General features: G+C 42.4%; 1 non-coding gene across 1 annotated transcript; it reads left to right on the plus strand.

The window, feature by feature from the left end:
- Positions 1-14,472: 14,472 nt before the first annotated feature.
- On the plus strand, positions 14,473-14,575 carry LOC111756448 (U6 spliceosomal RNA). Its single transcript, XR_002790939.1, has one exon. It is a non-coding gene; the product is annotated as a U6 spliceosomal RNA (small nuclear RNA).
- Positions 14,576-16,723: the final 2,148 nt, after the last annotated feature.

The raw sequence follows: 16,723 nt of genomic DNA on the forward strand, positions 1-16,723 counted from the left end.
ATTCTCATCTTTGAGGATCTGTTTCCTGAGATCTACCTCCTGTCTAGTACCTTAACTACTAATCTGTCAGGTCTATTCAAGAAAAGAGAAAGCACAAAATGTATTTCTGTGCACAAAGCATCAGTGAAATAAGACTTACAAACTGTATGGTAATTCAGATGGCTCACAGCAGGAAGTAAAGATCATCCCTGGATTCAGAGAACAATGGGGAAGAGGAGTTGTCATCAGGACCTAGGTGTTAGAGAAGTGTTCCACTTATACCTCTGGGGAATTTCTATACAGTTCTGGCTTCTGAAAACAGTACCATTTTCTGGAGATCAAACCTTGAGGAGAAAGCTTTGTGCTGTTGGTACCTAGACCTCTCAGTTGTTTGTATGCAGTGGCCGTGCCTCATCTTCCAAGGTGAGGAGTCTGGTGGATTCTTCTACCTCTATAAAGGAAGCCTGGCCAGGGCTTGGGTTTTTAAGATGGTGGCACAATCTAGTGGGCACTCAGATCACCAGTGAGGTTTGGAGTGTGTCCCCTCCCCACATGCTCCAGTAACCAAGGGAGCCTCTCAGGCTGAGAGAGGGTAGAACAGTGGCAGTCTAGCCACAAAGAGACACAACCCAGCACTGTCACTGTTAGCATCTCCAAAGAGGCTGACACTGGGATTAATGAGAAGGAAGTTGGGTCTTCTCCCTGCAGCCACCAGGACAATGCCGTTGGGGCTGGAGTGCAGGAATAAGCCCCTGTCATCCTCTTCCTGGGCTCCAGTGTCCCCTACCTGACTCCCTTTGGCAGATCCTACTAGGAGCCAGCAGGACAGGAAGTGTGAGGAGTGGAGTTTGAGAACACCTGCCTCAAGTGTGTGGGGTACTTAGAACAGAGTGAGAGTGGCCTGACAGTGGGGCCCGGGGAACAGGATTTGGTGACCTGGATTCTGACTCCAGTCCTGATGCCTGCTGGCTGAGCAGCCTTAGGAAGCTGCCCACTTTCTGTTTCTGACTTTCCTTACTTAAAGAAGGTGCCCATGTCCCTGGCCTTGGAGGGTAGTTACGAAGGTTAATGGAGTCCAGACATTGTGAAGGGCTTTATGAGCTCTAAGTGCCATTTTAATGTGAGATGTTACTGTTTTATTAAAAAATCTATTTTATTCAAACATTAAAAAAAAAAGAAAAGAAGAAGGAAAAAACTACAATGAAATTTCAAAGTATGTCAATCATGGGGTAACAATGGCACACACATTGCACACTGTCATGCCCAAATCATTATGAGGTGTTATGGTGACAGGCATCTCGTGCAGTTGAAGAGCTACAAGATGGAAGTCTATCTACACTGATATCTGTTATGTGAGCAAAAAACAAGTCCAGAGAATTGCAAATAGTTGACGGGGCAATGCCAACGAGTCTCAGAGCCTGACTCAGATACATTAAGTTCAGGTGACATAGCCCACAAATGCTTCAAGATCGATGATCCAGATCCAAATCCCTTCTCGAAACAAGTGGAAGTGATGATGGAAAATCTAAGATTCCAGGAGAGTGACCACATGGACCGAGGAGTGGGGACTCAGGAATGTGCTGCTAATGCAGAAGGCAGGTTCTTGGCTTCTGAGTCCGATGCTGCATGGTGTCAGGCAGGGTGGAGCAGTGCTGGAGCTACCTGGAGGAACAAGCTGAGCTGAAGGAGGAAAGAGCACTCACCACCATGGTACCTCCATCCTGCCACTTAAATGAGTTTGTGTTTGCACAGCTCTCCTTCAACTTGCTCCCATTTTATGGTGCATTGAGGGCAAACAGGCTGAAAGTGTTAATGACAAAATGGACAAACACACAAGTCTTTTCTGTTGCCTGGGTTCTTTTGATCATTTGTGGATACTGAGGTGAGGAGAGCACACACTTGTGACAAAATGACCTCTCCATACTAGTGATACTGGGAAGGATCCTCACTTTGATCAGGGAGCAAGGCGCTGGCCACAGTGATGCCCGGAGATTCCTTCCTGAGCTTGACGTACTTTCTAGCAATGAATTCTCCTCTTGTACTCTGAGAGATTTCCCTCACCTTCCAGAGCAGCTGCCAACCCTGGGAACTTAGGTGTTCTCACACAAGCCACTCTCAGAAGATATTTGTCCACATCTGAAGGGCAAGGCTGGCTTATGTACCTGCAGCAGGTGTGCTGCCGTCGGTGCTGCGTCTGCTGTCTGGCAGGTGTTAGCTTGAGGAATCCCCTTCCCACTGCCGCTGCTCTGATTTTCCCTGAGGCAGCAAGTGCCAGCTAGAAAGTAGGTTCGCATTTCAAGATATTCCTCATTTGTGCTTTGACAGAAAGAGCAAAGATCTCCATGAATTGCCAGCAGAGAGTCTGTGAGTGACCCGGCCAGATGGAAATACGTTTCCACCAAACGCACCTCCGTTAATTGGGCGGAGGAATTTTGAAGATGAGTTCTCGTCACAGAACATCCTTCCACATGGGTGTGCACACTGCACTGCACACGTGAGGGGCCTCTCATGTTCACTACTCTACCCTACACTGAAAGCAGTAGAGATGCTGGTAGTAACAGGAGAGATAAACATGCGTTAACTTTCCCTCTCTTCCAAAGTCACATTGCAATGTGCTTGTCTTGAAAGCCTCTACTGCATTCATTGTCTTGTTTTTAGTTTCTATTCTATTCTGTTCCGTTTGATTTTTACTGGGTCCAAAGTTATCTGCAGCCATTCTGAAGACACCAAAAGGTATGATGGTAACTATTGCTGACTTTGTAATGTTTTGAAGTCCTGTATCTCTTACATTGATTTGTTTTGATTGGTTTTATTCTGTTTATCCTTTCCAAAATAAAAAAAAATTACATTCATAAGATTCCACAGCACAGTTTTTCCCCCATAACTTCATCTTCTCTAATGGACATTCCAGTTGTTTTTAGTTTATTGTCATCATAAACAATGAGGTAAAAGACAGCTTTGTACATTTATTCTTATGTTTAGTACATTTATTTGATAGCATAGGTTCACAGAGACGAGACTGCTTAGCAAACTGCGTGCATACGTTTAATCTCTCTGCAAGTAGATGCAATGAACATGTTCACCATACTACTCAACAATTCAGCTTAACTATCTGGTTCTTTATCCCTTCATATTTTAGCACATCTCTTTAGAAACAGGTCAGCTCCTACATAGCTACAAAACCACTGTCATACCTAAAATAATTAAGTAATTTTATAAAATTCCCTAATATTCAGCTTATTTTCAGATTTCCCCCAATTTTCTTATGGAAGTCTTTACAGATTTGACCTAGCTAGGATTGAATCTAGATTAGCATAATGTATTTGGCATCTGTAGCTCGTGTTTTCTTTTAGTGAAGAATCCTGCCTGCCATTTACTTTTGCTTATGACATTGGTGTCTAAGAAGTCTAGCCAAGTTATTTTACAGGATGTCTCAAATCTCGATTTCTCTGATGTTTCTCTCCACATACAATTTAAAATTTTCCCTTTACTTTCAGGATTTCTGGAACTAGATGTTAACTGCAGAAGCTCGATTTCATGTTTAAGTTACACACTTCTGGCAAGAAAAATGGGATGAAGTGAACATGCTGTATGATGATGCATAATAAGTGTATATTCTCACTTTTAATAGAGAATGTTAAATTAGTTCTCCCCAAAGACTAGCATCTCACACTCCCACTAGCAATGTCTATTTCTCTGTATTTTAATGGCTCTGTATGTTTTATTTTTAATTTTTGCAAATTTGCTAGATCTCTTCAAGATAGTTCATTGATATCTATTTGCATTGTCTTGAATTCTAGGGAAATTAAAGTCCTAGTTCACTGGCTATTGACCTATTATCTCCTGTGAATTTTGTGTCATATCCTGGACTTGTTTGTTGTGTAATTCGATGAAATATAAGGCTCAAACTTTCAAGGAGTAAAATAAGAAACGCTCATTTTTTATTCATTTATCTGTACCGTAAGAAAAAAGTTAATTTCCCATTTGTGGTTGGCAGCTTTCTTGGGGATGATGCAGGGATATGGGCTCCATCTGCCCCATGGCTCCATTTCCTGGAGTTTTGGGAAGAAGGACAGAAAAACAGTGCCCTTCCTATAACCTTTGTGACTCTGGTGATGACATGAACACTCCACAGATAAGAATTAATTGTATGACTTAATTAGATGGGGGTGGGGTAAAGGCAGGGAATCTGGTTCCTGTTTGGACAGTTGCTTTCTATGCATGTCCTGGGAATATACGAACATCTCTGCTACTTAGATTTTGACCCATTTTTTCTATTCAATTGTCTTGTGCTTTTTGATTAGTAGGGTTTCTATGAACTTTGCTGCTTATATACACTGTATGTTATTTTTTCTGTTTATACATATTATTTATTTTTAGATTCTGTTCAGTATGTCTTTTACTATACAATTTGCAAATTTGTATATAGTTGAGTATGTGGGCATATATTCATGTAAGCATGTTTCATACAAATGCATACATATATCTTATGTTTTTAATTCATTTATTGGGCTTTGTATTTCTTGTCTTACTAAGAATTATCCCCAAATAACGCAAGTAGTATTTTAAGTTTCTTTCCAGCATTTGCATTATTTAACTTTTTACATCCCATCTTAATCTATGATTTTTTTCTGTATGTGTTACCAGTTAAATTCTAGGATATCTTTTTTCCCTTCTGAAAGAATAACTCCTAGTCAACAGAGTCTACTAACTAAGCTATCCTTTCTGGTTTGGCTTGAAATGCCACCTTTTTGTATACTGTATTGAGTCATCATATACATTAATCCAATTTCAAACTCCATTTTCTTTTCTTTAGACAAGGTCTGGCTATCCAGTTCAGGCTGGACTTGAACTCACTATGTAGTCCAGACTGGCCCTGAACTCACAGTGATCCTCTGCCTCAAACTCCATTTTCTTCCACTGATTTTTAGATCTTTATTCTTCTACATGAACTATGCAGAGATCATATTTATGTCTAAAAAGTGAGGAGTTCATTAAAACTACATTAAAGTAACTTGGAACGATTTCTCAAGTTTTTGAAAGTCAATCTTCTCATATAAGAAAATGAACTATTTATTTGTTTATTTATGCTTTGTTTTATATTCAATAATGTTGGCGTTTATAGTCATAAACAACAGAGTTTTGATAAATTTAGTTTGAAATATGTTACAGTTTCATACACATGAATGATACTTAAGAATTTTTAACTTTTTATTGCAAGCATTAAATATTAATTTTGTAAATTATGTTGTATCTGGATGTTCTATAAATTCTTTTATTGTCCTCTTCAAAGGATGTCTTAGCTTTTTCTAGATATACAGAGTGTCAACTGAAGGAGGGGAAGAGTTGTCTCCTTTGCCTAAGGAACTGTTGAGTAAACTGTGACCTGTATCCTTCAAGGAACTTCCCATATTACAAGTGACCAGAGAAATTTCTCTTGGAATGAAATCAAACAGTGAGTCTCTAGGTATAGTAAGCACCTGCTTGGGAAAATAAAGGCATGCAACAGACTTAGAGAATGAAAAACAGTGCACAGTTGTCGGAGAAAAGGTGAACAGGACAGGTAGAATAACATCTTTAAATTTGAAATATACCATGCTTAAATTTTATATCAGACTCAAACATCCATCAAGAGTGAAGGTCAAATAAAGGCTCTTTAAGACAGACAGAAACGACAGAGAGACAGAAATAGAGATGGGGGAGAGAAAGATGCTAAAAAAGTCTTCAAGATGGAGGGAAATACTAACAGAGAGCTGGAACTTTAGGAAACAAAGGAGAGCACTCAGATTGGTCAATATGACACTATTTTTTCTGCTTAGTTTTGTGGAAATGCATAGGTTTGCTCCAAATGAAAACTCTATATTTTCAATTGTATAAAATACCTAATTTATTATGTGTAACAACCCCAGCATAACAGATGAAGCTGGGAAATGCTGAATTGCAGGATCCCTCCCTCTGTGAAGTGGTACAATATTAACTCTAAATAGATGACTAAACAGAGAATTCACAGAGAAATCTCTGCAGTGAAATCTCTGTCAATAATAAATAAGGAGTTCGTGTCCTGCCAGGTCATAGGTGTGGTAAGTCAGTTCCCGCTCCCTCCCACTGTCACGAGAGGAGTAAGCCGTGCCATCCGCTGCACTGGTCTTGGCAATGGGCATTTCTTTGATCCATGGAATCAGATCAGAGTAGCTATCTCCAACTCTAAACCATGAAAAAGAGTCACAGGTGTCCACTCATGCCCCGAGAAGATTCTGGTTTTCACCACAGGAATAACACATTCCAGGTTGTGGCAGCTTCTCCAACAGAATGAGCAAGGGGACCAGATGTGATGAATTCTCAGCTTGAGACACCTCCTCCCCAGCCAACCTATATACCAGGGGGTGAGGCCTAGGCACTTGTTCCTTTAAGATATGAGATTTTAAATATTATTAATGGGAGTAGCAGTAATAAGATTAGTAAGTGGTAAGGGAAGTAAGGCAAGCAAATCTCTTTCTGTTATGACTTTTACCAAACATAAATTCCACTAAATACTATGCAATTTGAAGTCTACTAAGATATAAAACCCATGACATGATAATTTTATCTTTCTTGCTCCTTATCATATATTCTTAGCATCTAAAGTCACGCTGCTAAGAGACATTCAATAACTCATTGTCCAATGAAGGAAGAATTATCAGGGAATATCTTGATGAGTAAGAAGGGAACAACTTAGCTAGTCTGAAGAGTCAACCTGAGATAGGCTAGATGACTTGGAAAAACCTTGAATGTCCCCCTAAGGCGATCAAACTCAAAGTAATTGGTAATGAGATTTGTTTGTGGATTTATTTTTTTTACATAGGGTTTCACTACCCAGTTCAGGCTGGCCTTGAAATCACTTTGTAGCCAACACTGGTTTCAAATTTGCCATGATCTCCCTGCCTCAGCCTCCCAAGTGCTGAGATTGTAGGCATGCACCACCACACCAGTCTATAGTGATGAGATTTATGAACCAATAATGTTAATATCAATCAAGAAACGATATACAGAAGAGGTTGAGAGAGATACTTGCAGGAAAGAGGATGAGGCTATTGGAGGCCAGGGTGACACGTTCCTATAACTCCAGCTACTCAGAAGAATACAAACTGGAAGTCACCCTATCCCAAAGTAAAATATTTCAAAAGAGCTAGGAAGGTAGCTCAGACATATACACATGAAGCACGGGCTCTGTCTTCAGCTTCAGAGTGGGGAGACTTCTAGAACTGCTCAAGTCAAACAAAAGTGCCTGGTCAGGGGAGCTGCCTTAGTCACTGTCTTCATCAGTAAGACACAATACCCAGCACCTACAATTTACATGAAGGGTTTATTTTGTTTCTCATTTCAGAAGCTTCATTCCATGGTTAGAAAGCTTAAACACAGTAGTGGAAAGGCAGAGATGGGAAAAACTGCTCACATCATGGTGGCCAGGAAGTGGGAAGAGAACAAGGAGATGGGAATGGATATATAACCCTGTATGCCATGGCTCCAATGGCCAAGTCAGCTGCAGCAATCCCATGATCCAGTCACCTTAAAAATCCCCGCCTGGGAGCAACACGAGGCCTTGGAAGATAACCCTTGATCTATACCATAACATTCTTCTCCAGCCCCCCAAAAACTTACTTGTCTCTCCATGCAAAATGCATATAGTTTTTCTCTAAAAGTCACTGAAGTCTTAACCATTCCAGCATTGCTAAAAAGCCTAAGTCCAAAATCTCCTATGAGACTCATAGCAAACTCTTAGCTTTGAGCCCCTGTAAAATTCAAAATGAAAGTTAAACAATACTGACATACAAAGGCACAGGTAAACATTCTCATTCCAAATGGGAGGAATGGGGGTAGAAAGCAATGAGATCAAAACAAGACTGAAACCCCACAGGGCAAACATTTAAATCCTGTATCCCTATATCCAGCATCTGGTGCAAAGATGTGAATTCCAAGCAACTTGGGCAGCCATGGCCCTATGGCGTCACTGCTTGAAACACTCATTGTCCTCTTTAGGGGTGGCTTGGCTCACTGCCTGTGAATATTCTGCTTTCCTGGTTTTTCCAAATTCCTGGCACCTCCACTACACCTTTGGCTTCACTCTCATAGCTTTGTACACTTCTCTTTCAGGGACAGACCCTTCCTTCCCAGGCTTCTTCTGAAATCATTCTGGAAGCTTCCCTGACCCTACAACTCTTGCATTCTGTATGCCTGTGAAATCAGCACCTGGGTATAGCACGATGTGCCACCTTCTCTAGCAGTAACCAGACCCCCTTGAATCTGCCTGTGGTGGCCTCTGAGTACTTGGATGACTGCATACCATGAAACAAATCCCAGGTAACCAGTTCATGAGCAAGGTGCCCTTTTCTCAAAGCAAAGTCTTTTACTTGTGAACCTTTGAGCCTATGAAGTTGGAGTCTTGTTGATTCCTGGGATGCTCTCAAGGCATCTTTCCTATTGTTCTGGTGCAAAGTACTTGACTTCCTTTTTTTTAATTTTTTTTTTTTTGTGCCAGGAATTGAACTCATAACCTTGTTCTTTCAGGAAGGTGCTTATGCCACTGAGCTAAACCCCTGGTGCTTTGGCTTCTTTTTAATGATAATCTTTACAGGAACCACCCTATCTTGGGCCAGAATTTTACAAGTTTTAGTTCTATAGGTGCTTCCTTTCTGGTGAAACTCAAAACTTTTAAATTTGATCAGCTGCACCATTTGCTCTTGATTCTCAATGTTGAGCTAGCTAAAAGCCCACACTAATGTTCATAACTCAGTGTGAATGCTTGGCTGCCTTAAAATTCTTTTCTGCCTGAATAATTAGTCTGAGGCTCTGCTCAGTCTCCCTCAAACTTAGGACATAAGAAAAATGTTGGCACATTTTTGTCAGAACATGACATGGGTACATGAGTCTCAAGTCCAACAACCTATAGAATCCTTGTTCTCAGTTGCAGCCTGAACCTGGTTTTACCACTTGCATTTTTTTCAGTATTCTGTCCCTCTGTGTTCCTACCACAATTTTGCATAAAGCTCAGTTCACAGTGTCTTAGGGCTTCTCTGGCCAGCATCTCTAAACCTTACCAAACTCCTCCCACAAACCAGTTCCAAAGGCTGCTAAACCACGTGGTTAGGTAGTCACAGCAATGACCCCACTCGTGGTATAAAATCTGCCTTAATGATGTTCATCCCTGAGACACAAGGCCCAACACCCAGAAGTTTATTTGATTCACAGTTTTAGAAGTTTCAGTCCATGTCTGGACCAGAAATAGCATGGTGGAAGATCCCGGGCAGAGGAGAGATGCTCATATCATGGTGGTCAGCAGTCAGAGGCAGAAGAGAAGAGAGGTGTAGGGAGACAAACTCTTCCACATCATGCCCTCAGTGACCGATCTTGTCTGACCGGACATCTCCTGATAGCAAATCAGCTATACTACTCCCTGCTTCAGCTACCTGCAAAAAGCCCTGCCTATGAATGCACAAGGCTTCTGGGGAACATTCCTAATTTAAAGCAGTGCTTTAAAAAAAAAAACAAGGACAGGAGACATTATGAAGGAAACATTAATTGCTCCTGGCAAATGATGAAAAGCAGGTGAAAGAGAGTGGCGGTATAGGATTAATCTGGAACCAGCAGAGGAGCTGGTCTCCAGGGAAGAGTGACTCTAAGAGATACTGCTTTTGACAGCCCAAGCACAATATCCAAATTGGCAGTGGCAAATAGGGGTCTAAACTTTAACATATGAGTTCTACATGAATTTGAAAACTTGTTATAACTTGAGATAACTCATAACTGATTTAGCACAGATCTGAAATTATAAAAGAAAATGACATCGTCAAGGGATGAACGAGAGAAAGAGAAAATGATTTTTAAAAAACCTTGACAGATGACATTTACTGTTATATGATTCTAAGGGAAAGAGGACAGATGAACAGAAAAGAGAGAGGGCAGGATGGTGCACAGTTGCAGAAACCAAGGGACCCCAGAGATCAAAATGATGCTAAGGAGGCTGATGGAAATGTGTCCAGTGGGTGTGCTAATTGTCAGTCTTTCTTAAGCAATTACTAAATCAAGGGATGAATACAAAATTAAATCGCAAAATGCAGACCAAGGTGTTGTGGTTTAGTGCTAAAATGTTCCCCAAAGTTTCATGTTCAGAGGTGCAGCCTGGTCAAGAGGGCAGACCACCGAGGAGGGATGCTTTAGACAGATGTATTCTTGTTCCTAGCTCCACCCTTCTCTCTCTGCTTCCTTGCCACCATGATATGAGCAGCTCTCTTCTTCCAAACCACTTCTGCTTGAAAGTGCGAGTCAAAATGAACCTGGTCTCCTTTACAGTGCAACTGTTGAGTATTTTGTCCCGGTGACAAGAAACTGATTAATACAATGTGCATGTGAAGAAAAGGGTTTAGCAGCTTGCGAGAACTATAAAAGTATGAAGTCCAGGGCTGAGATGAGTGCTAATCTGGAAACCACTCCAGGAAATGTTTGATTTAGAACAAGGTGCAAATCTAAGCATTAGAGAGCAGAGCCATTGAAGACAAATAACTATGGGAAGATGGGAAGGAGATAACTGATGCAGGAAAGAAGTCCAGAAATCAATAAGCAGTGGAAATACAAATTCAGTGCAACCTTGGCAGCCAAGGAGTGACAAAGAGGTGTGGCTTATCAGTGCTGATATGTCTTGTTCACACTTCAAAGAATGGTTTTGAGAGCAGGAACATTCTTTCCCCATCTGTAATGGGAACAATGCTCTAATATCTGGCCAAGGGCGGAACAGTGTGGGAGGATCCGCCAAGCCCTGGTGACCATGCTGGTATCTGTTCTCTCCATCCATTCCTACAGTATCTTTCTGTAAGAGGTAGACAAGTATTATTCTCCTAATTGGGAGGGCCAGCAATCGAAGCACAGATGGAGATGACAAGGTCAAAGTCAGGAGAGAGGCTCCTGAATAGGTCACACTGCCCTGCCCAACATCACAACCTTTGACCTCCCAGCCTTGACCCAGAGGAAAGCTGGTAGAGATTACTCACGGTGCAGAAGAAAATCACTTGACCCTTTGAAGTCCTTTGCATCTGACCTTGGGGTTTTTCCTTGACATTGAACCACAGAGTTCCAGGGGACCAGGGAAAGGGAAAAAATGGGTCAAGATATAAAGGATTTCAGATTCTTTACTATCTCTTGAGATATCCAGACTTTTCCAAGGGCATGCAAAGTGACAATAATCTTTCTAGGCATTAGGAATTATACTTAAATAGCCAGTCCCTTACATGATGATAAAATAAAGGCTTGCTGTATACCAGTCACTTTACATGTAATTATCTTGTAATTGTATCGAGAATCTTGGGATGAAGGCAAAATCATCTTCCCTCTCATCTATAAAGAGGAAACTGTCTTGGAGAATGTGAAGAACTGGGCTGCTCCTGAGAGGTGGGCTAGGTCCTGACTCACAAGTCCAGGGGTTAAGACCCATTCAGGCATGTGTGCAGGCCACTTCTCCTCATCCTCCCGGAAAAACAGAAAACATGGTTTGAATTTTATAATTGTATAACAGCAGCTCTACAGTTGGTTAGGAACCACTTATGGTCTAAATGAAAATGTTACATATTTGTTCATCTGTTTAAATCAATGAAGAATAGTGTGATAAGCCATTTGGGCCAAAATCTGACTCAGCAGCTCACTGGCTTGTCCCCAACTTTCTTGTCCTCAGTACACACGCAGGATAAGAAGAGATAGAAAGACTTTGCATGCACAGAAGCAAATGCAGTGCCTTCTACACCTGCTCCTATCCCTGTGGTGATCACTCGAGGCAGTGGGTCCTTGGGCTGTAGGACAGTTCGAGTCCCTAAACAGCAGTTCTCAAGGTGTGGTCCAGGAAATCCTTTTGGTGCAATCCAGATACTTGGCTAACATGCAGACTTCTGGGGCCTGGTCAGAACTACCGCCCCAGTGCTTATGTATTAGAGGGGTGTGATGTATCCAAAGACCATTGAATGTTAAGAAGCTGGCGACTGTTGGTGCTACAGATTAAGCATGTTCCTCAAAAGCTTTTGTGTTGGACTGCCCTCCTTTTTAGAGTCACTCTAGCCACCACTTGAAATGATTCACGTGAAAACACTTCTATCATATGAAACAGGGAAGGTGTTTATTTAAAAAGCCAGTTCAATCCTATTGCCATTTTCTGATCAATTCCTTCAAACACACCCCTCTCTCATACCTCTCAATCAGGATGTCATATTTAGCCTGAGCCCTGTGACTGGTTGAAAGGGTGCAGTGCCTCGGGCTACAGGGACCACTGCAATGCTCTGGACTGTGGTGTTGGCAAAGTGTGCTGCTCTCCTGCAGGAGCCGGCTGGGAGACGACACCCTGGCTATGACATAAGCACTCCCCACCCCCTGGAACTGGGGAGCTGGGGGGGCTGAGGCGTGGTCTCTCTGGGCTGCCTTTTCTGTGAAGTAGACAGAGTGTCTCATGGTTTCCTATATTCTATTCTCCCAGATATTTGAAATACCAAACTTCAAGTGGAAGTGTCTTTACTAAAATAGGAATAATAATTATATGTAAATCAAAATATCTGTAGCACTAAAAATACTAAAGACAATTCCAGTGAACCAAACTCCAACACAATCATTTGAATATTTAACTGGTAACAAGAATTTATCAATCAATGTGTGTCCAAAATGTTTTTGTGCTGTTTAGCACAAAATGTTTTTGGTATTTTGTGCAATATCTGCAGTGAACTTGGACTACTGTCATGGTGAAAAAGAAAGAGGGTTCAATTAGAAACTCTCGGCATATAGAACATAGCATGTTTTCTTATTTTTGCCAAAAGGAACACAGGAATGATAAGCTTGGAATTCATGAGTGGGTAGAGACGGGGTGAGGAGGGAGAATCAGTGAGACTCCTAAGAATTCAATATTCCTCTCTTATCTCTGGTTATATAGTTTAGGACTCCAGTGGGTCCCCAAATCCTCAAGTTGTCTCCTCAAGTTGTATGTTATCTGACTATATGAATTACCAAAATATTTACATACAACATCTGTTCTCTGCACATATACGCCTACAGTAAAGTTAGCTCTATAAATTAGGTGTGGTAGAGCTTAAAACTATAACTGAAGTAGAATAATGATAGCAGTCACTGTAATCAAGACTGTGTGGATGTGGTTCCTTTCTCTCAAAATATCTATTCCACTGCACTCACCTTGCTCTTGTGGTGCTGTAAGGTGGTACCATGCTTGCATGGTGAGAATGACATGGGCATTGTGACAGGCCACTACAGGAGGTCACTCTGCCTCGTCGGTCAGTCTGATAACTGACACGATTAAGGGACTCGGGGTGTGTATCGCATACAGCGTGGGTGTGCTGGGCCAAGAGGTGATTCGCGTCCTGGGCAGAATGGAGCAAGATGACCTGACACCTTATTCTGCTACCCAGAACACAACGCAAAATTATGAATTATTTTTGGAATCTTTCTTTTCCTACTTTTGGACTGTAGTTCACTACAGGTAACTGAAACTAGAGTAAAACAGTCTGTGAAAGGTGACTGCTGTATGGTTTTTATATTGTTTTGATCACTGAAACACATAAATGTTTTACATATTCAAAAAGCAAATTTAAACCAAAATAGTTTTTGGCCTCTAAAATTTCTAATATGAACAGAAGCCAAAAAAAGCAAATATAAGTTAAATTGATAGAAACAATGACACAAAGGAAAGATATACTTCAAGTAACTTGATTTTAAGTAACTTTTGATTCTAGGTAATTCTCTTCATATGTCTATCATGCAAACATATTCTCGGGCTAAAACAATAGTAAAGAAAGCCGAAACTTTGCCATCTGGCTTTGGAGATAGTAGTGGCAGAAACACAGGTCAGGGTTCATTTTGCAGGACCACCTGACTCAGCTACCTATTGTCCAGGCACTTCCCCAACTGTTCTCCCCAGTGTGTCCATGAGGGTGTTTCTGGAGGAGATCAACACGGGACTCAGTGGACGGAACGAAGCTGAGGGCCTCAGCTGGGTCTGTGGCCTTGCATAATCAGCTGAAGTCCGAGCAGAAGAAGAAGGCTAACCTTGACTGCCTCCAGGAAGTCCTCCTGCCTGTCTGACCGCTGTTCAGTGGTGTTGACCTCTCCCCTTTCTCATGTCTCCCCAGACAGAAGCAGCCACCTTCCTGGCTCTCCTGGTGCCAGCCTTCAGTGCCCTCTTGGCTCCATGTCTCCAGCCTGCCAGCTGCTGGTCTTGGGGTTTTCAGTCCCATAAGTGCGTAAACCGATTTCTTATAGTGAAACCTTTTTCTGTGATTCTGACTGACACATCGCTGTAATTCTATTTTTTTTTATATCAGATGCTGTGCTGCTGATATAAAAGCAGTGACAGCCTTATGTCACTGTAATTCTAAAGCAGTTTTATTTTGTTTTATATAAATCAAATATGTAAATATATTAATCTATTTAGGAAGAAAAGTTTTCTCCATAAAACAAAAGATGAAAACAGAAACTTTATCACTTTGGCAGCACATATACTAAAATCGGAATGATGCAGAGAAGATTGGCATGGTTTCTGTGCAAGGATGGTGCACAAATTCACGATGCGTTCTATAAAAAATGAGAAACTAAAGGTAAGAAATATGCAATGAAACATGAGCACGAAACACTACTGAGAACTCCTTAATATTGCGGACATCTTGATGTGTGCTCACCAAGAAGGCTCCTCGAAATGAGTGCGCGAGAACCCAGATGTGGGGTTCTCAACACCGCCCCCTCCAGGGAAACCTAGGCTCTCTGGAGAGATGGGTGAGTTCAGTCCTGGGTCAGAGAAAGCACAAGATAAGCCCAGGAAAATCTGTACCCCAAAACAAGGTGATACTCAAAAATGGGGAGTCACATCCAAGGGACACAGGGCCCAGCTGGAGAGGCCACCACCAGTGACATCCAGGACAATGAGAGCATCCAGGAAGAGGGATGATGGGCCGTGTTTATAGCATATGTGTTTGTAAAGTCATGAATTTATAATTCCTAATTCATGTGTGATAGAGAAATGAAAAGAGATGGAGGGATCAGGAGAAACAATGACCTTCCCTTACAGATCCTCGCCTGATAGATGTAGAAAAGATTACAGAGATAAAACATCATTTTGCATTCCCAATATAATAAAGTCACACAGCTATGTCTACAACAGTTGCACAAAATATTGTAATAGGGAATCTACACAATCTCAAAATCTTTCCTGCAGTTATTCATCCACTGTAAAACCACACACAACCCAACAAAACCCCTCTACAGACACATTGCAAGGATCTGGGAGTCACAGCCTTAGCCAAAACAATCAAACTTGTGCCATGCATAGCATCATGTGCCCCTCAATGGGACACAGGGACAAGTCCTCAGCATCACCTCCGATATTCTTCCCACGGTTGTTTAGATTAATTCTAATCACACACTGAGACTGTATTCTGATTTACAGGAAGCAGCAGGAATGGAGTATGAGAAAGCAGATCAGTCAGAGGCTAGCGTGCAGGAATGCCACGTGAACTCTTTGAGAAAGACTGTGGTGACAGATAGAAAATGGAGCAGAGGGTTGGCAAGAAGCAAGAAGTGCTCACAGTCACCTGAAATGCCTGAACCTCAGCAAGAGCTAGAAGCGAGCAAGGGGACACAGACTGCGTGTGGGATGATGTCACAGCATTGCTCTGCACATCAGGGGCACGCTGATATCCCAGGGGTATAGGAAAACAGCTCACTCCAGGGAGATCTGTGCTCCAGTAGTCAGAAGGGAACTGTTGCAGTGACTATAATTTGCTTTCAAATAGTTCATCCCCAAAAGTGAGCATAGACCCAAAGAGAAAAAAAGGATGGGGACAAAAGGAGTACAGGGGGAGAGAGAGAGGAAGCAATTGGGGAAATGGGAGATCGGGGCACAGAATGGGGGTTTAATTGTATGAGTCTTTGGATGCTTGAAAATTATGGAAATAAACTGGAGAAACTGATTATACTACCTAGGAAAAGTTGAGTTCAGCTGCCAGAAGAAAGGCAAATGATTGCTCTGAGCTCTGAGATAAAAATAGTAACTTCCCTGCGGCTGGGAGGGACACAGGGCTGTGCTGCCACAGATCGCTCTGCCGTCTCCTTCATGTAAGAGTGTGAACCGAGCTGCGCTGCCCAGGGATTGCTGCTGGGACACGGCTGTCGCTAGACGGACAGCTTGCAGGATGGAGGACAGGGGCTCTTTTCAGAACACAGGGCATGGGGGAGGGGTCACAGAGGCCACAGCTCTGAGTGGGGAATCAGTGCCTGTGTCAGTTGCACACCCAGGATGGGAAGGCAGCGACATGAAGATGGAAACAGGAGTGTGGCGTGGATGGCTAAAATGTGGGCTCCCGGATGGGCTTCCTGCAAGGACACACAGTACAGTTCAGCTTCCCGGGTTCTGGGGAGCACTTGGCTACTGTCACCGGGGACTGTGGCCTCTTAGTGCATCTCATTCTTTCACACACCTTTCCTGTGTCCCCTGCCACACTCGTTTATCTCCAAGACAGCTCCTCTCCCTCTCCCACGCAACACTAAAAAGAAACACCCGGTGACGTTTCTCCAGGCTGACTGGGGACTGCCGGTCAGCTCAAGGACCCTCTGCTGCTCCTGGGAACTTGAGAAGCCAGGTGCACACATGACAGAGTCCTGACTGAGCACCAGAACCAGGGTGTCATCGCAAGACCCAGGGTCGCTATTCTTCCAAGTTCCCTGCTGAGCTGACTGT

Source organism: Cavia porcellus, unplaced genomic scaffold (assembly GCF_034190915.1).
Source record: "Cavia porcellus strain 051 isolate PalLab524CR breed Dunkin Hartley unplaced genomic scaffold, mCavPor4.1 scaffold_7, whole genome shotgun sequence".
In the NCBI taxonomy this organism is placed as follows: Eukaryota; Metazoa; Chordata; class Mammalia; order Rodentia; family Caviidae; genus Cavia; species Cavia porcellus.